Source organism: Delphinus delphis, chromosome X (assembly GCF_949987515.2).
Source record: "Delphinus delphis chromosome X, mDelDel1.2, whole genome shotgun sequence".
Lineage (NCBI taxonomy): Eukaryota > Metazoa > Chordata > Mammalia > Artiodactyla > Delphinidae > Delphinus > Delphinus delphis.
Window position 1 is genome coordinate 26899607 of NC_082704.1, and position 24594 is coordinate 26924200.

General features: G+C 40.1%; 1 long non-coding RNA gene across 1 annotated transcript in view; it reads left to right on the forward strand.

The window, feature by feature from the left end:
• Positions 1-21443, forward strand: part of LOC132417825 (uncharacterized) — a 75451-nt gene extending 54008 nt beyond the window's left edge. Inside the window, exon 3 of the long non-coding RNA XR_009517941.1 lies at positions 21117-21443. This is a non-coding gene — a long non-coding RNA (uncharacterized lncRNA). The remainder of the gene's footprint in view (positions 1-21116) is intronic.
• Positions 21444-24594: the final 3151 nt, after the last annotated feature.

Below are 24594 nucleotides of genomic sequence, written 5' to 3' on the forward strand. Positions count from 1 at the left end.
CACGCACAGAGTGGCAAAAATTTGAATTGCCGGAAGTGTACATTCTCAGCTGAGGTCAAGCAGAGCAATGCCTTCTCGTTTCAGCTCTCATGTTGTAAAAAAAATGTCATTGCTGTGGTCTATTTAGTGCCACATTTTTATTGGTGATTTTGCTATTTAAAATGACCCCCAAGGGTAGTGCTGAAGTGCTGCCTAGTATTCCCAAGTGCAAGAAGGCTTGATGTGCCTCACAGAGAAAGTCCATGTGTTAGAGAAGTTTTGTTTAGGCATGAGTTCAATGCTAACGAACCAACCGTATATTAAATAAGGTATCTTTAAACAGAAACACATAAAACAAGGTTACTTACTGATCCACTGATGAACATGTTTTGACCAGAGGCTAGTAGGAACCTAACCCTGTATTTCCCCTAGGGGCACGGGTTCAGGATTCATTACCTCAGCGTGCGTGGTGACTCTATAGAACATAGCTACGGTACTTCAAATAATGAGAACCAATTGTAATTCATCCCCAGCAGACTTGTTCCATAAGAAATATTAAAGGAAATTCTTCAGACTGAAGGGAAATTATACCAGCTGGAAATTCAGAGCTACGTGAAAGAATGAAGAGCACTAGAAACGGTTAATATCTGGGTAAACATAAAAGGCTTGTTTTTCATTTAATGTACTGAAAAGACAACTGACTGTTTTAAACAAAAAGAATAACAGTGTATTGTGGGGTCTGTAATCTATTTAGAAGTAAAAGTGCATGAAAACAATGTTACAATGGGAAGGAGGAGTAAAAGGAAGTGTGCTGTTATAAGGCTCTTACATTTTATGTGAATTGGTACAATATTAATTCAAAGTACACTGTGATAAGTTATGGATTCATATTGTGATGCTCAGATCAACTACTAAACAATAAAATAAGACATATGGCTAAAAACCCAAAATAGAGTACTAAAAATACTCAGGAAATGCTAAGGAAGGGAGAAAAAGAGGACAAAATGAGCAAAGAATAGGTAGAACAAATAGGAAAAAATACCAAGATGGGAGACTTGGAAACGACCATATCAGTTATTACAGTGAACGTAGTAAGTGCTCCAAATAAAAGCTAGATGTTATCAGACTGGCAATAAATAAATAAATAAATAAATTTAAAAGCCTGCCCTATAAGAAACCCAGTTTAACAGTTTAAATGCTTGGGTTAAAGTAGAAGGACAGGGAATTTTCTGGAAGTCCAGGGGTTAGGACTCTGTGCTTGCAAGCTGCACAGCATAGCCAAAAAAAAAAAAGTCAAAGGACAGAAAAATATATATTACACAAACATGAAGCATAAGAAATCTAGTGATTATATTAACATCAGATAAAGTAGACTTTAAGACAAGGAGTATTACCAGAGATATGGAAGGAGATTTCCTAATGGTGAAAGGCTCAATTCATAAGGAGACATAATTCTGAGTTGTGAAATATGTGAAGCAAAACCTGGTAGAGCTTAAAGCAGAAATAGACAAATCCACAATTATATTTGAAGACTAGCGCTCCTCTCTCAGTAATCAATAGAACAAGTAGACAATCATTAAGATACCATCAATCAACTTTTCCTAATTGACATTTTAAATATCTCTCTCCCTCCAACGACAGCAGAAGACACAGTCTTTTCAAGTGCGCAAGGAACATTCAGCTTGAGAAACCATGCTGGACCATAATGAAAATGTTAATAAATTTAAAAGGATGAATATAATAGAGAGTATGTTCACTGACCATAAAGGGATTACATTAGAAATCAATAATTAGAAAGGAAACTGGGAAATTCCCTAAGTGTTTGGAAATTAAACAAATGCAGTGATAACTGGGCACTTTTGATCGACTTGACTGGAAGCCAGTTGCTACTAAAGTATACAATCTCCCTCCTCCCTCTCCCCCAAACACCTACCAGTGTCTTTTTGTTTCCATTCACATATGTGGGGTCTTCTGCTTTGTAACCAAGAGAAAAGAGTTTTTGGTGGTGAAGAGGCCTAGACAAACGTAAGAGGAGCTCTGAGGGGATAAAATGGCATGGATTCCTTTTCTGGACCTTTAACTTCCATGGTTAAGCAAATGAGAACCATGAATTGCTGGACTTGCTGGAGGGAGACTTTGAGAGACTGAACGAAGGCAGGGCTGTTTCAAGGCCCAGGTGACAGAGGATGGCACAGAGTTGGGAGGATACCCATCTAATCCAGAGCCACTTGGGCACCCCAAGGCTTGCAAGCTTTGGGAGGAGCTACAGAAAGCACTGGTAGCATGGACATTGGTGTCTCATCATGGACACTAAGCAGTCAGACTGCTCTAAGTAGCCTTGCAGGCAGAGGAGGTGGAGAAGTGGAAGCTGGAACAGTATAGGAAAAACAAACAAACCAGGGTGGGACTCCCAGAAACAAATGGGATGGGGTGGGACACTTGAAAGTGGTGTGTGGTCTTACAGGTCTATGCTTACCTAATAAGCATATATAACTTACTGGGAACCAAAGGTGGAATAGTCTACTTTTCTGGAATAAGTACAAGATCCTTCAGGGGCCAGTCTTAGGGACCCTTTTGAAAATCTAAAGTTGTTTGAGGGTCTGTGCAGAAAGAGAGGGACGTAGCAACTCCTGATGGCTCTGTAGCCTGGACGGCAACAGATTTCCCTGTGCAGAGAATTACTGTCCCTTGTGGATTCTCGATGAAGAAAGGTCCCTTCCCTTCAGTCCTTAGCAGATTAACTTTGGAAAGGAGGCCCACAAGGCCACTGATAAGTGCAGGACAGGAGGCTGGTATAGACCTGCATAAACAGTGTTCAAAAGACTAAGCACCAGATGTAGACCTGGGACTGTCAAGGAATGGTAAGGTCACCATAAAGAGCTTTTCACAAGTAATGTTAAGAGCAGGAAGAAAATCAAGAAAGGGATACAATTGGCAATGATGTAGTGATGGATGATAAAGACAGAGCAGAACTCCTCTGCGCTCACTTTGTACCTATATTTCTGTTAAGGAGAAATTTTCATACTGAAAAGTCTAGCCCAGGGCTTTTCAAACTTTAACATGCACGTGCATCACTTCGGGATTTTGTTAAAATGGAGATTCTGACTCAATAGGTCTGGGTGGCGCCCAAGAATATGCATTTCTAATAAACTCCCAGGTGACACTGATGCAGCTGGTCTTCCAGCCCCACTCTGAATAACAAGAGTCTAGACCAAACATTGGTAAAGGAAGAAAAGTCCAGGATGGATAAAATGGTTATCTAAAGAGCATCTCATTGCTTTAACCAAGTCCAAGTCTCCAGTCTGGACAAATTACATCTCTCGGAGTATTGGGAGTGCTTGCAAATGAGAGCCCTAAACCACTCTTGAGGATACTTTTATTTTCATCAATGTGGAGACTAGGAGAGGTGCTAGAGGCCTGATGACAGGCAGATGTGATCATAGGTTTCAAAAAAGGAAATAAGAGAGGAAGTGTAACGGACAGATCAGTAAGTTTGATGCTGATTCCAGGAGACAATCGAAAATGGATTATTTGAAAGGGATGGTTTGTGTTCACTGGACCCAGTGTGACTTCACTGAGAATGAAACCTGTCAGACAAGTTTCATTGTCTTTGGTAGGTTTACCAGAATGATAGCTCTGAGCAGCAAGTGAAATGTAGCAGAGCACTAGCTGAGGACTTTCAAGATGTTATTTGTGCAAAGAAGCACAGCAGTGACTGGCTGTGAAGACAATGAGGGGGATTAGTAACTGGTTGATCCAGTCGGTCTAGAGGGCCCTGATTAATGATTAATAGTCCCCGAAGGATAGCCTCTTGGACTGTTATAGGGCTTCATCATACGCCTGGTCTGTTTCAGTAATTTTATCACTCACTGGCTTAGATCAGTGGTTCTCAAATGTTAGGGTACACCAGAATCTCGTGAGGGCAGAGGACGCTTGTTAAAATGTTGGTTCCAAGTCTCCAGTCCTGGACTCTGATTCGGCAGGTCTGAATGCATGTTTACTAAGTATCTCAAGGTGATTCTGAGGAAGGTACTCTGTGGAGCTCAATTTGAAAAAGCAAACAAACAAACAAACCCTGATGAATAGGAACGAACACAGGCAGCTCAAAACACTCTTTTTAAACTGTGTATTTGGGGTTTCCCAATTGACTAAGGGATAGCAAAGCCAGGGGTAGTATTTCCTAAGAGAGAGATCCCTGGCTCCTGAGGCTGCCCATTTTCTTGATTCTGAATGCGACTGAGAGTGAGAAAGTGTTTTTACCTTTGCTCTGTATTGTTTGAATTAATTTTTTTTAAAGTCCAGGACTTCTGCTTTCTAGAAGATGGAATACACATACTTTTTGCTATTTCTCTGGTGAAATACAACTAAAAATTCTTGACATTGTATATGAAACAAACATATGAAGACTCTGAAAGGTGGAGAGAAGAAGGCAGATCATCTAGGGATTTTAGGACCCAAGGAATGATCTTGTGGTGAGTTCCTCAGGTTTCCTTTATGCCTCATATAGCCTAGACTTGGAGCTGAAGAAGGTGACAACCCAGAATGGCCGAGGAGGGCAACCTGGAACTGACAATGAATGCAGGCAAAAAAGCCCCAAGAAAAGTGGGGCCTCTTTAGCCAAAGGCCAGAAAAGGGACAGCCTAGAGTGACAGAAAATGTTTAGATAATAACTGCTTTACTCCAGCCAAGCGCTACAGAAAACAATGTGGCCTCACCCCACCCCCATCAGCAAAGGCCAAGTGGGGAGCTGAGATTTCCACCTCACCAGGTTGTAATGAAGCACCCCGAGCCCCTTGCCAGGGTGGTGTCAGAGGAGGCGTGGAGGAGAGTGAAGACTTTCATCGCTGCCCAGCAGTAACGAGGCTGCCTCTCCTCATGGTGTCACTAGAAGCCACGTGGAGGCCAGTGACAAGGTATCTACACCTCTTGGCCAGGGAGGTACCAGCGGAGCCTGAGTGGGGAGCTGGGACTTCCAGCCTCACTCAGCAGCCCCTCCTCAGTTGTGAAAGAAGGCTCAGGGGTAACCTGGACTTTCACCACCACCTGGCAGGAGCATGACAGTATTTCCTCTTCCCCCGGCAGAAGTGTCACAGGAAGCCAGCTAAGACAGAGCACTTACATAGGATCCAGAGTCTCATAACATAATACCCCACATGTCAAAGTTTCAGTCAAAAATCACTCATCAGACCAAGAACCAGGAAGATATCAAACCAACTGGTTGACGAAAGACAATCAATAGACACTGGATATCTTTCCCAGGGTGGCTGTAACATAGTACTACAAACCGCGTGGCTTAGAAACAACAGAAACTTATTGTCTCACAGTTTGGGAGCCAAGAAATCCAAAATCAAGGTGCTGGCACAGCTATACCCCCTCTCAAACCCACAGGATTACTTGAACAGCCCTATAACTAGTAAGGAAATTGAATTTATCATTTAAAAACTCCCTGAAAAGAAACCTTCAGGCCCAGATAGCTGCACTGGAGAATTATACAAAACACGTGAAGAAGGATTTATACTAATTCTACCAATGCCTTCTAGAAAGTAAAAGAAGAGGGACAACTTCTCAATTTGTTTTATGAAGTTAGTATTGTATTAACCTGATATCAAAACCAAAGATATCACACCATGAACAAAAAACTATACACTGGTAACTCTCATAAACACAGATGCAAAAATCCTCAACAGGTTATTATTAAATAGATTTCCACAATGTATAAAAAGAATCGTATAGCATGACCAAGTGGGATTTATTCCAGGGATGCAAGGCTAATTCAGTAATTCAATATTCGGGCTTTCCTGGTGGCACAGTGGTTAAGAATCCACCTGCCAATGCAGGGGACACGGGTTCGATCCCTGGTCTGGGAAGATCCCACATGCCGCAGAGCAACTAAGTCCGCGAGCCACAACTGCTGAGCCTTCGCTCTAGAGCCCATGGGCCACAACTACTGAGCCCGCGTGCCTAGAGCCTGTGCTCCGCAACAAGAGAAGCCACCGCAATGAGAAGCACGCACACCACAACGAAGAGTAGCCCCCGCTCACCGCGACCAGAGAAAAGCCCTCATGCAGCAACAAAGACCTAACGCAGCCAAAAATAAATAAATAAAATTTAAAAAATAATTCAATATTCAACAATTAATCAGTGTAATCCACCATATTCACAGAAGAAAATTTACATGATCATCTCAGTAGATGGAGAAAAGACTTTTTTGACAAAATGCAGCACTCATTCAGGATAAAAACTCTCACTTCACTAGGAATAGAGGGGGGACTTCCTCAACTTGCTAGAGAGCATCTACAAAAAATCCCTGGAACCTGTTATCTCACATGGCAAAAGAGACTTTGTAGATGTCATTATGTTAAGGATCCTGAGATGGGAAGATTATCCTGGATTATCCAACATAATCACGGGGTCCTTATAAGAGGGAGACAAGAGGGTCAGAGTTAGAGAAGGAGATGTGACGATGGAAGCAGAGGTTGCAGTGATGTGCTCTGAAGATGGGGTAAGGGGTCACAGGCCAAGGAATGTGGATGGCTTATGGAAGCTGGGAAAGACAAGGAAACAGATTCTCCCCTCTAGAGCCTCCAGAAGGAATGCTGCCCAGCTGGTATTCTGATTGTAGGACTTCTGACCTCCAGAACTGTAAGATAATACATCTGTGTTGCTTTAAGCCACGAAATTTGTGGTAATTTGTCAGAATAGCAATAGGAAACAAAGGCAGAAATGATGGCCTTGCTAGTGGAGGTTTGAAAGCCTCTCTGGCAACACCCTTGGCTCCTGTTGATTCCTGGAAGACAGAAGTGATGCAGAGCTGAATTCATAACGTGTTTTCTGTCTCGTTCTTGTGGCCCTTAGCATTTGTTTCTCTGGATAACGTTAATTAGCCTCCGATTAGATGTGTGCTACTTGTGGACAACTTGAGTCAGCACGTCGCACAGGACGACCTTGTGTGCTTAACAGGCAGGCAGTACTAATGCTTTGCAATTGTGTATTATGTTGGGGTCTCTAAAAGTTTCTAACGTATGACACAAGCGTCAGCATAAATTGAAAATCTGAGAGCGGAAATCATAGGAGGTCTCCAGAAGGGGCTGTAAAAGTGACACTGAGTGAAGGAGAGAGAATCCTTCCCAACTGGGGAAGGGCCAACTGCCAGGGAAAGGAAATGAATTCTCCTTCCCCTGTAAAAATCGGTGAAGGCTCACAACCTTTAAATCTTATCCTGAAAGCAAGCCACTGGGGATTAAGAGGTGGCATTATTCTGCCTACCATGATTTTCCATCTCTCTGCTCTGGAGAGGCCATTTCTCTCCATCCTCAACAGACGCCTTTCCCTGTGGCACCTCCCATATGCCTGGTGCCGGGCTTTCTGTTTATGTTCACTGTACGGATATATAAGAAACTTTTGGCTTTTGAATTTCTTGCTTTTCTGTTTTGCTTTTAGTTAGAAGAGCCTCAGGATGAAAAAGATAGCCTCAGTCCTCACTGGCAGGGAATCCCTGAGTGTAAACTAGCAGAGCCTAGGAGGACTCCTTTCAGTCCTGAGATATCTGGGTCTCATTCACAACAGAGTTTAAGGAGTGAAGCTGGTGGGTGTTCTGAAGTGGCCTGTCCCTGTGAGCTCATACCAGTCAGTCAGGCCCTTGGTCTGTACCACCCCTAGCCTGCCCCTCCCACAGTCCCTTCCCATCTCAGTAAATAGCAAGTCCAATTTTCCAGCTTCTCATGCAAAAGCTTTCCTCTCACATCTGACATCTAAATCATCAGCAAATCCTGTTGACTCTACCTGCAACATATATTCAGAATCTAACCCCTTCTTACATCTCCCCGCTACCGCCCTGGTCTAAGCCACCATCACCTTTCTCCTTAGTCATGGCATTAGGCTTCTATTTGGTCTTCCTTCTTCCATCCTTGCCTCCCTTCCATTTATTTCCAATACAGCTGCCACAGAGACCCTCTTAAAAGGTAGGTCACATCATGTCGCTCCTCTTCTTATAACTCCAATGGTTCCCCATCTCGTTCTGAGGACAAGGTAAAGTCATGGCCCGCAAGCCTCTGCACCCATAGTCTGGCTCCCAGGTCCCTCTCTGACCTCGTCATCTACTCCTCTCCCCGTCCTTCCCTCAGTCCCACCCCCTGGGACTCCTTGTTCCTCCTTGAACATAATAGATAGGCTTTTACTGTGGGTCCCTTGTTCCCTCTGCTAGAATGCTCTTCCCCCAGATATCTGCATGGCTCTTCTCTCACATCCTTCAGATTGTTGCTTAAATATTTCCTTCTCGATGAGTCCTTTTCTGGCCACCATTTCTAAGATCACAGTGTCCCCTCCAACACCCCCGTCCTCCCACCCCCTTTCCCTGCTTAATTTTCCTCCATAGCTCTATTCTCCATCTCACATATTATCTCTATCTATCTTTATATTATACAATAAATTGTATATTAAGTATATTTTGTTATAGAAAGCATAATTTGTTAATTGTCTGCGTCATCCCCACCAAACGTAAATTCTCAAGGGCAGACTTCTTTCTCTGTTTTGTTCATTGATGATTCCCCCAGTGCTTTAGACAGTGCCTGTCACATAGTAGAAGCTAATAAATATTTTCTGGATGGATAAATGAATGAATTTTACATGTTCCTCACAATCCAGTCCCCCACTTACTACTTTCTCACCCAGTTCTAGCCTCACAAACTTCCATGCCTTTCATTGAGACAGGAGTTCACTTTGTGTCTTAAAAACCGATGTCCCAAAGATCAGCCCCACCCCCACTGAGGGAGCTTCAGGTGTTCTAACCAGAAAGTTATCATTCTTGGACGATATCTCGGTTTGGGGACCAGGTGGACCTGGATATGAACGCTGGCTCTGCCACTTGGTAGCTGCGGGTAAGACCCAGAGCAAGTTGCTTCATTTCTCCAAGCCCCAGCTTCCCCCATGGAGAGTGAGAATATGATCTGCGATCGTGGGGTTGCTGGGGGGACTGAAAGTAGGCATGTATTGCTTCTGCCAAGAGCAGTGCCCGGCACAAAGGTGGGATCATACTGTATACAATGATCTGCAATTGGCAATCCCTGCACAAATCAGTTTTGTACATATATCCTTAGATACTTTAATCCTTTAATCCCTATAGGATAGATTCCCAAAGTGGGGTTGCTGACCGCAGTGGTATGTACGTGCTTTAAAAAGAGTAAATAAATGGCGCCAGATTATTTTCCAGAAACAGTTGTTAACAATTCATACTCCTGCCAACTGTGTCTGAGAATGCCTGTTTCCCCCCCACCCTTACTAGTACCAGATGTTATCAGTCTTTTTCATTTTTGCCCATCTGATTGGGGGAAAACGGTATCTTGTGTTGATTTCCATTTCCTTTATCACTTGTAAAGTTGAACATCTTTTCATATGTATAGTATTCATTTGTATGTCCTCTTCTGTGATTGCCTTTACTTGTCCAGTCGTCTTTTGAGTTATGTATTTTTCTTATCAATTTATCGGTTGGGGATATGGACAGTGACTGCTAATAGGTATAAGTTTCTCTTTGGGGCGATGAAAATGTTCTAAAACTGGGTTACAGTGATAGTTCCACAACTCTGTAAATACACTAAAAAGCTTTGAATTTACACTTTAAACCAGTGAATTTTATGGTATATAAAGTATATCTCAGTAAAGCTGTTAAAAATGACAAAAATATTTGAAAAGGTGACTTTAATAGCTGCATAAAATTCCCCTTTGTGGAATTATCATATTTTATTTAATCACTTCCAATTGCTTCTAATTATTTCCAAGATTTTACTCATAAAAAATTCTGATGAATATCTTTGTACATAAATATCTGCTTTTTCTTAGGATACATTCTTAGACAGGAATTACTGGGGAAAATATACGATTTTTAATAAAAAAATAATTGACAGCGATTCCATGTCAATCTGAACACTTTAGAGTTTTCTTAGGTTCAGAACGCCATATACAGTACCTCAAAACTGTTGTTGGCAAGGTCCTTCCTGCTATGGTGACACCAAGTGCCACTATAATTGATGCTAGAAAACAATTTCAGGTTCAGTCACACAAAAATATACAGTGTACTTCTTGCTTTATCGCCAGTTGTTTACTTGTTACAAACTGATTGCTAGAAAAACAAAATGAGAAGCGAAATTGCTTTCCCTGGCCCAAATCCATGGGGAACAGAGGCTAATTCTAGCGTAATTTTTGGCAAAAGCAGGAAGCAGTGCCTATGTTGGTTTCATTTGATCTTGTTAACATATGCTGGAGAAAATGCAATAATAATAAGAGTAATAATAATAATAATAATTGATACTCTTGACTGATAACTCTAAGGTCCTTCTCTGGGCAGAAAAGAGCCTATCTTCTTGGTTAATTGTGCTACATAATAAGAAAGAAATTCACCCAGAAGGATCATGAAGGAGAGAGCTTATATTTCCTACCTGTTCTCTACACCCACCCCAACCCAAGCACTTCCTCCATCATCATATCTTTAGATTTAGCTGGACAAATTTATTGATGGTGGTTGATGTATTGATTTCCAGGACATTAGCAATACTTAAGAGAAGAGGCTCTGTGCTGTAATGGGAAGTTTATTGGGCTAGGAGCAAGAATCCTGGATTTTAGTCCTGACTCTGCCATTTACCTGTTATATGACTTTAGGCAAATCATGTGCCCTATGTGGATCTTAGTTTCCCATCTCTAGTTGATTTCTAAGGGCCCTTCCAATTCTGACATGCTATGGTTTTAAGGAACAATAGAATTAGATCTCTTCCTTTAAGGAGTAGGGCAGGGAACAAATTTGGGAGTTGAGGCCAGAAGAAATAAATTGAGTCATGTCAGAAACCTAATATGATCTAGGATATTTTACGTTAGGTTCTTAAGATCATCATCAAAAAAATACATAAAAAATATATCATTAAAAAATACAACTCTATACATTTACTAGAAATCACAGAGCCATAAGCATACAATGCTGGATTTTGTAATATGTAAACTATACCTAGATAAAGTCTTAAAGATATACATTTGATAGTAATTTTATCTCCAGATAATCATGGGTAGGGTGTATCAAATCATGTGACTTGAGATTCTTATCATTTACTTGCATGCATGAAAATGAGTGAGAGTCGAGGGACATGTTAATAATCTTGGGAGTTTTGTTGGCCCGGAGAAGCTGCTGGGCTCTGGGGAGATTGATGGAGCTAAAATGTCATTGTCGCAAGGGAGGCAACTATTGATTTCACTGACAAACCATGTAATTATGGAACACAATGCCTAGTTACATTAATTAGAAGGGAGTGAGAGAGTGGAGCTGGAGGCCCTGCTGGCAGGAGAGAGGAAGAGTGTAGATCAGTCTTCTCTAAGGTGTGGCTGGAGTGAGCAGGGGCTGGAGAGGGGGAAGCTGGAAAGTAGGTTGAAGGCAGACACCAGTTTGAAGGTCTCTATGAAAAAGGTGTAAGATTTACTACCTTGAATTCCATGTATTTTAAATAAAATCATATATTTAAAAATACTCTAAAAATTGTAAAGCACGATATAACTAAAAATATTTTTAACAGGTAATACAGGCATATGGTAAAATTCAGATGGTATAAAGAAATGGAATAAAGAGATAGTGAAAAGTAAGTCTCCATCTACCCTTGTCGCCCATTTGTCCTTCCCAGGAACATTCAGTATTTCAATTTTTTTGTGTATCCTTCTGGAGTTATTCTATTCTATATATATATATATATATATATATATATATATATATATATATATATATATATTTGTTTTCACTTAACAGTATAGTTTGGAAATCACACCTTTATATTGATTTGCCTTATTCTTTTTTAACATCTATACACTGCAATTCATTTAACCAGTCCCCTTTGAAGGACATTTAATTTGTTTCAATGGCATCTGGTTTATTTTCTTAAATTAAAGTTCACCACTGAACAGCAAAACCAGTCCCCAACATGGTGTTATTGATGAACATTTTGAGGTTTTTTTTGTTTTTCTTTTTGGTTAATATACCAATTTCTTTTTTTAATTTTTAAAACATTATTATTGGAGTATAGTTGATTTACAGTATTGTGTTGGTTTCTGGTATACAGCAAAGTGAATCAGTTATACATATACATATATCCACTCTTTTTTAGGTTCTTTTCTCATATAGGTCATTACAGAGTATTGAGTAGAACCAATTTCTTTTTATTTGTATTTTTTCAATGAGTAATAATCTTAGTATCCCCCAGACATTTTTTAAAAGCTGTATTTTAATGATGCAATAAAGAGCTGCAGGTAAATCCTAGGACAAATCACTTCTAAAGAACTGATTTAGCCTGGCCAAATTGAGTCTGCCAGGCTGGGCAGAGGTTCCTACAGATTCAGGCTCCACTTTGGAAGGGGAGCTCAAGTCTTCAAGAACACTTCTTTGAAGGAGAAGAACCCAGAGAGGTAGCCCAATGTAGTAGAAAGATCTCAGGGTTTGGAGTCAGAAGACTTGAGTTCCAGCCCCAGTTTTGTCACTAACTAGCTGTGTGACCTTGGGTAAGTCACACCCTGAGAGTTTCAGTTTTTCCCCATGTGTTAAAGAGAGGCAGAAATTTCAAACCCATAGTGCTGTTGTAAGGATGTGATGAATTAACTGCATTTCATAAAGTGCTTTATAAATATTAATTATATGTATTACCTTAAGGGACAGAGGCATAAAACCAGAATAGCTAGAGCTCCAGTTAGAGAAAATGCACATACGTGCACAAATTGCAACCTGAAAGCTAAAAGATGCGCTGAGAAAGAAATAGCTCCTTCGTGGCTTGATATGTACTAATTCAGAACTTAACAAAGGGCAAGGTAACTCTTTTTGAAAAAGTTCCTGTAGGTCTACAATTTGAATGTGCATCCTTGTCACAAACTGTTGGAAAGCATACCGCTCTTCTTTATAAACAAATACTTTCTTCTTCCTCCTTTATATTTCTCTGCATTACAACCCACTGACCAAGGATGGAAGCCCATAACTGTCAGTGAGCGTGAAAGAGGATTTGCAGGAAAATGCTCTCTATTTAGACATGCCAGTACAGAGAAGCCCAGCAGGTGGTTTTAAGAAGAATTGAACCACTTGACATTTCATTGGGATGAGACCTAGAAACAGAACTAGGAAGGAAAAACCAACCAGCATCCTGTGAGACGAGAAAAGGACAGGGTGAGGGAGAGAGACTAGAGTGTAAATTTATTTATTTACTTATTTGGTTGCACTGGGTCTTGTTTGCAGTGGGTGAGCTCCTTAGTTGTGGCATGTGAACTCTTAGTTGCAGCATGCATGTGGGATCTAGTTCTCTGACCGAGGATCAAACCCTGGCCCCCTGCACTGGGAGCATGGAGTTTTAACCACTGCACCACCAGGGAAGTCCCTTTTTTTTAGAGTGTAAATTGATGTAAGATTTTTGGAGGATAACTTGACAGTATATATATTAAAAATCAAAATGCACATACACTATCCTTTTGACTCATCTTCCTGAAAAATCCAGTCCTAAAGCCATTGGGTGAGGCAGAGCAAGGTAGGCATCCATGGTGGGGAGTATGGGGGTGCATACTGTGGTGTCAGAGACCCAGCAGGGTGAGGAGGTGTCCCTGTGGAGGGCAGATCAGAGTCCAAACAGGTGGATGGATGTGTCGTCATGGAAGAGAGGCCTGGTGTGGGGAGTCAGAGCCTGCGAAGGATGAGGAGGAAATCTATGTAGGGGAGCAGCTGGTGATGGAGAATGAGAGGCCCCAAGCAAGAGCAGACATAGTGTCAGGGAGGGTGACAATGGAAATGGGAGAGTGGTTACTGTACTAGTTATCTATTTCTGTGTAACGGTTTACCTGAAACTCAGTGGCTTAGAACAACAAACATTTAGTTTTTATTTTTATTAAAAAAAATGTTTTTATTTAGCTCTTGGCTGCATGTGGGGGATCTTAGTTCCCTGACCAGGGTTCAAACCCGTGCCCTCTGCAGTGGAAGCACAGGACCTTAACCACTGGACCACTAGGGAATTCCCAACAAACATTTATTATTTCAGTTTTTTGTGTTAGGAATCTGGGCACAGCCTAGCTCAGTACCCCTGGTTCAGAGTCTCTCACAAAGCTACCACCTGAAGGGTCAACTGAGGGAGGATTTGCTTCCAAGCACATGTGGTTGTTAGCAGGATTTAGTTCTTCACAGGCTGTTGACTGAGGGCCTCAGTTCCTCCATGGCTCTTGGCCAGAAACCTCCCTCAGTTCCTTGCCATGTGGGCCTCTCCATGGGGCAGCTAGCTTCCCTGAGAGGAAGAGAGAGAGAGAGAGAGGAAGCACATGAGGGATGGAGGGAGAAAGAGAGAGAGAGAGAGAAAGAGAGAGAGAGAATTAGACAGAAGTCTAACCTAATCTTGGAAGTGACATCCCATAATTTTTGCCATAGTCTATCATTAGAAGTGATTAACTAGATCCAGCTCACACTCAAGGGGAGGTGATTACACAAGTGGATGAATACTACCAGGCAGGGATTGTTGAGGGCCATCTTAGAGAAAAATATCCATACTACCCAAAGTGATCTATAGATTCAACGCAGTCCCTATGAACATCCCAATGGCATTTTGTACAGAAATAGAAAAACAATCCTGAAATTCATATGGAACCACAAAGGACCGTGAATAGCCAAGCAATCTTGAGAAAGAAGGAAAAAGCTGGAGGCATCACATATCCTGATTTCAAAACACATTACAAGGCAACAGTAATTAAAACAGTATGGTTGGGCTTCCCTGGTGGCGCAGTGGTTGAGAAGTCCACCTGCCAACGCAGAGGACACGGGTTCGTGCCCCAGTCGGGGAGGATCCCACATGCCGTGGAGCGGCTGGGCCCGTGAGCCATGGCCGCTGAGCCTGCACGTCCGGAGCCTATGCTCCGCAATGGGAGAGGCCACAATAGTGAGAGGCCCGCATACCACAAAGAAAAACACAAACAAACAAAATAACAGTATGGTACTGGCATAAAAATAGACATATAGACCTGTGGAACAGAATTGAGAGCCCAGAAACAAACCCACACATGTATAGTCAACAAGAGTGCTAAGAGTACACAGTGAGGAAAGGATAGCTTCTTCAACAAATGGTGGGGCTTCCCTGGTGGTGCAGTGGTTGAGAGTCCGCCTGCCGATGCAGGGGACATGGGTTCGTGCCCTGGTCCGGGAGGATCCCACGTGCCGCGGAGCAGCTGGGCCCGTGGGCCGTGGCCGCTGGGCCTGCGCGTCCGGAGCCTGTGCTCCACAGCGGGAGAGGCCACAAGAATGAGAGGCCCGCATACCGCAAAACAACAACAACAACAAAAACAAATGGTGTCGGGACACAGGGAATATAGCCAATATTTTGTAATAACTTAAGGGAAAAAAGAAAAACATTTATAAACATCAAAAAATAAAATAAAGCAGTAAAAAATAAAAAATTTAAAACAACAACAACAAACCCAAATGGTGTTGGGAAAACTAGACATACACATACAAAAGAATGAAATTGGACTCTTATCTTACAACACACACAGAATCAACTGAAAATGGATTAAAGATTTAAATGTAAAACCAGATACAGTAACTCTTAAAAGAAAACATAGGGGAAAAGCTTCATGACATGGGTCTTGGCAATCATTTCATGGCTATGACACCAAAAGCACAAGCACGAAAAGCAAAAATAGACAAACGAGACTACATCAAACTAAAAAGATTCACCACAGCAAAGGAAACAATTAGCAGAGTGAAAAGGCAACGAATGGAATGGGAGAAAATATCTGCAAACCATATATCTGATAAGGGGTTAATATCCAAAAAATATAAGAAACTCCTACAACTTAACAGCAAAAAAAATCAAATAATCAGATTATAAAGTGGGCAAAGGACTTAAGTCGACATTTCTTCAAAGAAGATATACAATGGCCAGCAAGTATATAAAAAACTGTCAACATAACTAATCATGATGGAAACGCAAATCAAGATCACCTCACATCTGTTAGGATGGTTATTATCAAAAAAGACAACAGATAAGAAGCGTTGGCCAGGATGTGGAGAAATTGGAACCCTTGTGCACTGTTGATGGGAACGTAAAATGGTGCAGTCACTATGGAAAACAGTATGAAGTTCCCTCAAAAAATTAAAAATAGAAGTTCCGTATGATCCTGCAATGCCACTTCTGGGTATGTATCCCAAAGAATTGAAATCGGGATCTCAAAGAGAGATATGTATTCCCATGTTCATTGCAGCATTATTTATAACAGCCAAGATATAGAAACAACGTAAGTGCCCATTGACAAATGAAGGGATAAAGAAAATCTGGCATATATCTGTATATACATACACGTACAATGGAATATTATTCAGCCTTAAAAAATAATGAAATCTGCCATATGCAATAGCATGGATAAACCTTGAGGACGTTATGCTAAGTGAAATAAGCCAGTCACAGAAGGACAAATACTGCATGTGTCCGCTTAGATGAGGTGTCTCAAGTAGTCAACTTTGTGGAAAAATAGAGTAGAATGGTGGTTGCCAGGGGTTTGGGGGAACAGGGCATATGGAGTTGCTGTTTAAGGGTATATAGTTTCCAGTATGTAAGATGACTAAGTTCTAGCGATCTGCTGTACAACATTGTGCTTACAGATTACTGTAACCGTAAAAACGTGTTAAGAGGGTAGATCTCATGTGAGGTGTTTTTACCACAATAAAAAAAAGGAGAGAAAAAGAATAGTATGGTGCTTAGGAGGTAATCTACATCTTTGTTTGAACCAGGCTTCATTTTAACTAGCTATCCTACCTTGAGCAAATTACCCTTGCTATGCCTAAGTTTCCTTTCTAAAATGGGGATAATCATGCTTGTCTCGCAAGGTATACTGAGAATTAAATAAAATTTTGTCTGTAAAGCGGGTAGAACAGTGCTTGGCACATGATAGGCAGTCAATAAATAGTAGTTATTATTAAAAATGAAAAAGAAACCTCCCAGCACAATTACCTAAGGGGGATTGATAAAATGAGAAAATATGTTAAGAATATGGAAAGGGAGAAAACTAGAATGAACCCTGTGGTGTTGGCTGGGATATAGCAGAGTGAACTCATGGCCAAATAGATAGATAGATAGATAGTTAGATAGATAGATAGATAGATAGATATGGATATAGACATAGATATATTATGTGTGAGTGTTGTGTGTGTATAAGCATGTGAGTAAAAGAGTATAAAAGAAGCCTCTAGAGGGCCAGGGAGCAGCAACACACCGATAGCAATATCCACACCTAGCGCCCAGATTTGGCTTCTAAATACTATTATCCATGAAAGAGAACCAAGGCTTCTCAGGAAAATGGCTGATTTCAGGACTGGATAACTGAAAGTATGAGATGAACCTGGACCATCTTGTGCCAGAAAGTAAGGAAGTGCACAAAAAATGATGGGGACACATTAAAGGGATACAGAAGCCAGGTTGAAGGAGTCCCCACTGGTCAGATCTAGGACAACTTGAGCATCAAAGTAAACAATGATAGTAATGGATTATAACCCATTGAATAAAAGAGGAAGCCATAAGTCTATACTGATATAAATAAACAGGTGAACAAATTGAAAGTTTGATGGGAAATGGAAGCTTTACATAGTCTCAAAGGACTTCCCCACAAAATATTTATTAATTACGAAGAATAATTTCACAGTGGAGAAGCCTGGCACATACCACTTTAGTCAAGTGATCAGAGTGAACTCATCAGTAATGGGACACACTGAAATCGAGCTCCACCTGACAGAATGAAGAGTACAGTGTCACTTCTGTCATAGGCCTGCCAAAGGTATGTAACCTGAATCTAATCATGAGCAAACATCAGGCAAACCCAAGTTGAGGGACATTCTCCAAAATAACTGGCTCATAGTCTTCAAAAGTGTTGAGGTCTTGAAAGTCAACAAAAGACCAAGGAACTCTTCCAGACTGAAGGAGATGGAGGAGACGTGACAACTAAAAGCACCATATGGGTCTGAACTAGATCCTTTTGCCATAATAGAGCCTTTGAGGACAACTGGTAAAACTTGAATGGGACCTGAGGATTCGATGTTAGTAATCTATTAATGTGAATTTCCTGATGTTGATGGTGGTGTCATAGCTAGATAGGAAAATATCCTTGTTGGGCAAAAAAATACACACGAAATCATTCAGAGATGATGGGGCATCAGGTTGGTGACTTACTCTCAAATGGTTCAGGAAGAAAAATCCAGGACATTCTGTATTGTACTTCCAACTTTTCTGTAAGTTTGTGATTGCTTCCAAAAAATAATAATAAATAATGAAAAGAATGTCATGGTCATGAAAGGCAAGGACAGCCTCAGGAACTGTTTCAGATTAAAGGAGGCCAGATAGAAATGACAAATGCAATGTCTGATCCTGAATTACATCCTGGAACCACCCCCCCCCCCCGCAACCAGTTCTTTTTGCTACAAAAAATATTTTTTGTACAAGAGGAGAACTATGAATATTTTCTGTAGGTTAGATAATAGTATTTTATCAATATTAATTTCCTGATTTTATTAGTTGCACTGTGCTTATGTAAGAGAAACATTTTGTTCTGAGAGATACATGCTCAAGTATTTAGGGTTAAAGGAACATCATGGGTAAAATTCACTCTCAAGTGGTTCAGAAAAAAAAGAGAAATATGCATATATATTGAAAGGAAATGATAAAGCAAATTAATAAACTATTAACAATTGGGGAAGCTGAGTGAAAGGAACATGGATGTTCCTGCAACTTTTCTGTTAAGTCTGAACTTATTTTATCATCAAAAAAGCACATTGGGGAAGCTGAGTGAAAGGAACATGGATGTTCCTGCAACTTTTCTGTTAAGTCTGAACTTATTTTATCATCAAAAAAGCACATACACTTTATCCTGGCAATTCCTTTGCTAAAAAAGTACCCCACTTGTATATAAAGATACATGGGTATTCATTACAGTATTATTTGAAATAGCTGAAGACCAGGCTCAAACAAACTGTCCATTGATAGAGGTTTTCCCACATCACAAAACACTGTGTAGCTGTTAGAAATAAGGAGAAAATCCCCTCACACTCATTAGAAGAGCTACTATTTAATTAAAAAAAAAAACCCAGAAAATAACAACTGTTGGCCAGGACGTGGAGAAACTGGGAACCCCTGTACAGTGTTGGTGGGAATGTAAAGTGGCCCAGCTGCTATGGGAAACAGTATAGATGTTCCTCAAGAAAATTAAAAATAGAATTACTATATGCTCCAGCAATCCCACTGCTGGGTATTTATCCAGAAGAATTGAAAGCAGGGTCTTGAAGAGTTATTTGTACACACATGTTCATAGCAGCACTATTCACAATAGCCAGGAGGTGGAAGCAACCCAAATGCCCACTGACAGATGAATGGATAAACTAAAATGTGGTATATACACACAGTGGAGTATTATTCAGCCTTAAAAAGGAAGGAAATCCTGTCACATGCTACAACATGGATGAAGCTTGAGGGCATTATGCTAAGGGAAATAAGCCATTCACAAAAAGACAAGTACTGTATGATTCTACTTCTATGAGGTATCTAACTTCATAAAAACAGAAAGTAGAATGGTTGTTACCAGGGTCTGGGGGAGAGGGGAAAAGAAGAGTTGTTGTTTAGTGGTTATAAAGTTTCAGATTTGCAAGTTGAAAAAGTTCTAGAGATCTGTTTCACAAACAATGTCAATATACTTAAACACTATTGAACTGTACACTGAAAAATGGTTAAGACGGTAAATTTTATGTGTCTTTTATCACAATAAAAAAGGAGTAAATCTAGATGTTCTGCTATGGAAAGATCTCCAAAAGAGATAATTAAGTGAAAAACCAAGGTGAGAAATAGCATGTATGCTATGATTCTGCGTGTGCCTGCCTGTGTGTGTGAAAAAGAGGATATATGTTTGCCTTTGCCCTTAAAAATTCTGGATGGCTACATAAGAAGCTGTAAACAGTGGTTACTTCTAGGAGTGAGGCTGGGGGTTAAAGAAGGGAAAAGTATTTCTACTTTTTCATTTTACTTTTTATTTTAAAGTCTTCTGCACTTTTTTTTTTACCATATGCACATATTATATTTCCAGTAAATGTTTAACATTTTAAATAATGGCTAATAATGGTGCCAGGCATCGCTCTAAGAATGTGCATGGAGTAGCTTATTTAATCTGGAAAGTAACTCTATGAAGCAGGTCCTTTATTAGTATCATTGCCATTTTATAGAAGGGAAACGGAGTCTCACAGGGGTTGAAGAACTTAGACTCTAAATCCCACCATTTTAACCACTACTATATGTCTCTATGCTTCTTATATAAAGGAGTCACTCTTCTTCCTTTTGTCAAAGACAAACTATACATATATACATACATATATGTAATATATATTATATAATCTTTAAGCACAATACATGCTCATTAAATGTAAAAAAAAAATGTAAAAAAAAAAAAGCTAAAGTGCAGGGGAAAATCTAACTCTGGATCCTGCCAGCTAAAGACCAGCCTGTTAACCTTATGGTGTACGGCCATACAGTCCTCAACATATGCACTATTTTCTAGCCTAGTTGAGATTATATTGTACATACAATTTTGTATTCTGCTTTTCTTCCTCTCCATATAATGTCATTTTCCTTTTAAAACATCTCTTCTCAAGTCCTCTTATAAATAGTCATAGTGTTTTTAGAGCTGGTAATGAGGGCCCCAGATTCATTTTAGGGAAGAGGAAGAGTAATAAAATCCTTGGAAAAGAAAAGCATGGAAAAAAGTTGGGAAGAAAAAAGTGTGGGTCTGCAGTCACTAAGAAATGGCTTCTGTTTACTTGTTCATGACTGTGAAAGTCTAGATTCTATTTTCCCTTCTTTCTTTATTTTTATTATATTTTTGCTCTATTCATATTTGGACAGTTTTGTTGGGGTCAGTATGCCTAAGTGACTGTGTCTGGGGAACAGGCAGACATTTTGGAAAATTTTCCAGGAATCCAATTTTAGGAAAACTGGAAAACCAAAAGTAGATTATTGCTGTTTTAAGCTACTAAAAAAAAAAAAGGATATAATGATGGTGAGTCCTAGAGTATTACAATGTTAGACCCAAAGTACAGAGATTATCTAGCCCAATTCCCCCTCATTTTACAGATGGAGAAACCAAGCCCCAGAGAAGTAAAATCAATCACTCTACTCACGAGCGACAACTACTGAGCCCGCGAGCCACAACTACTGAAGCCCGCACGCCTAGAGCCTGTGCTCCACAAGAGAAGCCACCGCAATGAGAATCCCCTGCACCGCAATGAAGAATAGCCCCCGCTCACCGCAACTAGAGAAAGCCTGCATGCAGCAACAAGACTCAACACAGCCAAAAATAAATAAATAAATTTATTAAAAAAGTAAAAATTAAAAAATACTTAGGAGTTAACCAAAGATTAACTTATACAATTATAAGTTACATAATTAACTTATACAATGAAAACCACAAAACATTGCTGAAAGAAATTAGAGAAGACACAAATAAATGGAAATACAAACCAAGTTCATGAATTGGAAGACTTAATATTGTTATGGTATCAATACTTACCAAAGTGACCCACAGATTAAATATAATCCCTATGAAAATCCAAATGACATTTTTTGGCAGAAAGAGAAAAACAGTTCCTAAAATTCATGTGGAATCTCAAGGGCCTCTGAATAGCTAAAACAATCTTGAAAAATAACAGAGCTGAAGGACTCACACTTCTTGATTTCAAAACGTACTGCAAAGCTACAGTAATCAGAACAGTGTAGTACTGACATAAAGACAGACATAGACCCATTAAACCGAATAGAGAACCCAGAAGTAAACCCTCACATGTATGGTCAAATGATTTTTGACAAGAGTGACAAGACCATTCCATGGGGAAAGAACAATCTTCTCAAGAAATGGTGCTGGGAAAACTGGATATCTACATGTAAAAGAATGAAGTTGGACCCTTACCTAACACTGTGTACAAAAATTAACTAAAAATGGATCAAAGACCTAAATATATGACCTAAAACTATAAAATTCTTGGTGCAGAAGTTTGAATTAAACTCCTTAGTTCGTGTCTCATCATTTGAGCCTCAAAAGGTATATCTGTTGTTTCATTTGTTTACTCTTTTTTGCTTTATTCCCTGCACCCATAATCAGTTGAATGTATTTAATGACTAACCTTTTATTTATGTGTTTTTTTAAAACAGCTCCATTCAGTTTTAATTTACATGTCATAATATTCACTCATTTGAAAATATATAATTCAGTGATTTTTAGCAAATTTATGGAGCTGTGCAAACACCACCACAATCTAGTTTTAGAACATTTCCATCACCCCCAAAGGATCCCTTTTGCCCATCTGCAGTCAGTGCCCCTCCTATTACTAGTGCCAGGCAATCACTAATCTGCTTTCTGTCTATAGATTTGCCTTTTCTGAACATTTTATAGAAATAAATGACTGCAATATGTAAAAAAAAATCAGTCACTCTAGGCCACACAGCTATTAAAGGCAGAGTCTGCACTAAATTTAGGTCTCCTGATTGCCAGGCCACTGTTTTATAAAACTTCTGAAACCCTTTAAAATCAATTAATTAATCCTTGTAAGAACTCAGTGAAGTAGGTTAGTGTTATTTATTCTGACTTTAGAGCCATTTACTGAAAAAGTGATTAGATGTCTGGAAGCCAAAACTGATTCTCCTGTAATTAAACATGTTTTTAATCACTCCAAAAAGAACAGACTATTAAGTAGGCTTATCATCTTAGGAATTAACTCTCAGTTTCTTGCACAACCAGTTTAAAGATCACCACTCTCACCCGGCATCTTAAATTCCTTTTATATTAGGCATAAAGCTCGTATTTTCGTGGTAATATTAAGCAAATGCATAGCCCTTAGATTAGCTGTGTCTCAGTGTTCCTCTAGTCCTCAGCAAATGAGTGAGTGGGGGTGGGGAGTGTGTCACCACTGGACTTGCATAAATTATTAGAACGCATCCATTTGCCTCTTGGTTTTCCTTCCAAATGACTTCCTTCGGCTGCAATTTCCTTTGGGCCCTTTTGCTATGTGGAATAAGGAGGGGACACACGATAGATTTCTTTATGTAATTTACTGTGGTAATTATGTCTGAATATGATAAAATAGTTTGCCAAAGCAGACTTTAATTAAGATTTGCATAGAAGATTCTTTAATCACTAAAGCAAATAAGTTGGAATGTTGAGTTCACAGTTGGAATGGCAGTGGTTGTATTATAGAGCTAGGGAGTAGGTGGGTTTGGAGTTCAGGGCCCCTTGTCTTTCCTTTCTCAGATTGCCTTGCTTCTAGTGTTCACTGCTCTCATGCTGTCAGCTTTGGCATTCCACCAGAGCTTGTCCTTTCCAAAATGTATCTCTAGTGCCAAAATTATTTCCTGCCACCATGAAAATGCCCAGGCCCCCAGTTCCCTGATCTCAGCCAGCAGGAGACAAGGGATTAGAGACAGAGCTGAAAGAAACCTTGGAAAGCATCTCATTTGATTTTATAGATGGGGAAACCGAGGCCTAGAGTGGCATTGTCATGTGTCCAAGGTTAATAGCAGAGCTGGAATTCAAATACCCTGAGAAATGATTTAACCTAGGTGAGTCTTAGCTTCCTCCCCTGTAAAATGGAAATCAAGATATTTACTCAGGTTACTATGAGGATCAAATACAACAAAATAAATGAAAACACTTTGAAAACATGTACCTTAAAATTTATTTTTCCTATTAAACTATGCTGCTTACCTTATGCTAAGGGTTGATAACTAATAAACGTTAGCATGTGGATCTTCCAAGTGTGATCTGCATTTTGAAAGAGGAGGTCCTGAGGACACATCTAACACTAGAGGGAAAAAATGGACAGAGAAGCATTCCAGGTGCCCCTCAAAGCACTTAGCTGGGCAAAGCCATATATTTTAGCGGTAAGAACAAAGCCTGCTTTCAGAGGCCAGGGAGCTAAGAACTTTGTAAAGAACCTGAAAAACTGCCCACACAGTCATTCTAGCATCTAGGGTGGGGTTTGATTACATTAGCTTAAAAGCCCCCTTTAACACTGGAGTTCTGTAATTGTGTGATTCCAGTTGATTCATTTTTACAGCATACAGTCCTGTTCATGTGCTTTCTCTTCAGACCCAGAAACATGAACACCTATAATATGTCACAAATTGCTGTCCTGATCTTATTGTATATACTTTTTTTTTTTTTTTTTTTTTGCGGTACACGGGCCTCTCACTGTTGTGGCCTCTCCTGCTGCGGAGCACAGGCTCCGGACGCGCAGGCTCAGCGGCTCACGGGCCCAGCCGCTCCGTGGCACGTGGGATCTTCCCAGACCGGGGCACAAACCCGTGTCCCCTGCATTGGCAGGCGGACTCTCAACCACTGCGCCACCAGGGAAGCCCTGTATATACATTTTTTATTGAGATATAATTAACATATACACATATTGTGTAAGTTGGAGGCGTACAATGTGGTTTAATTTATCCTGATCTTAAAAAAAAAGAGAAAGCAAAAGAAAAAAGGACCCAACACACTCACACGATAAGCACATACACACACGCAGAACACTTTAACAAGCTGGGTTTTTGTAAGTTAATGTAAACA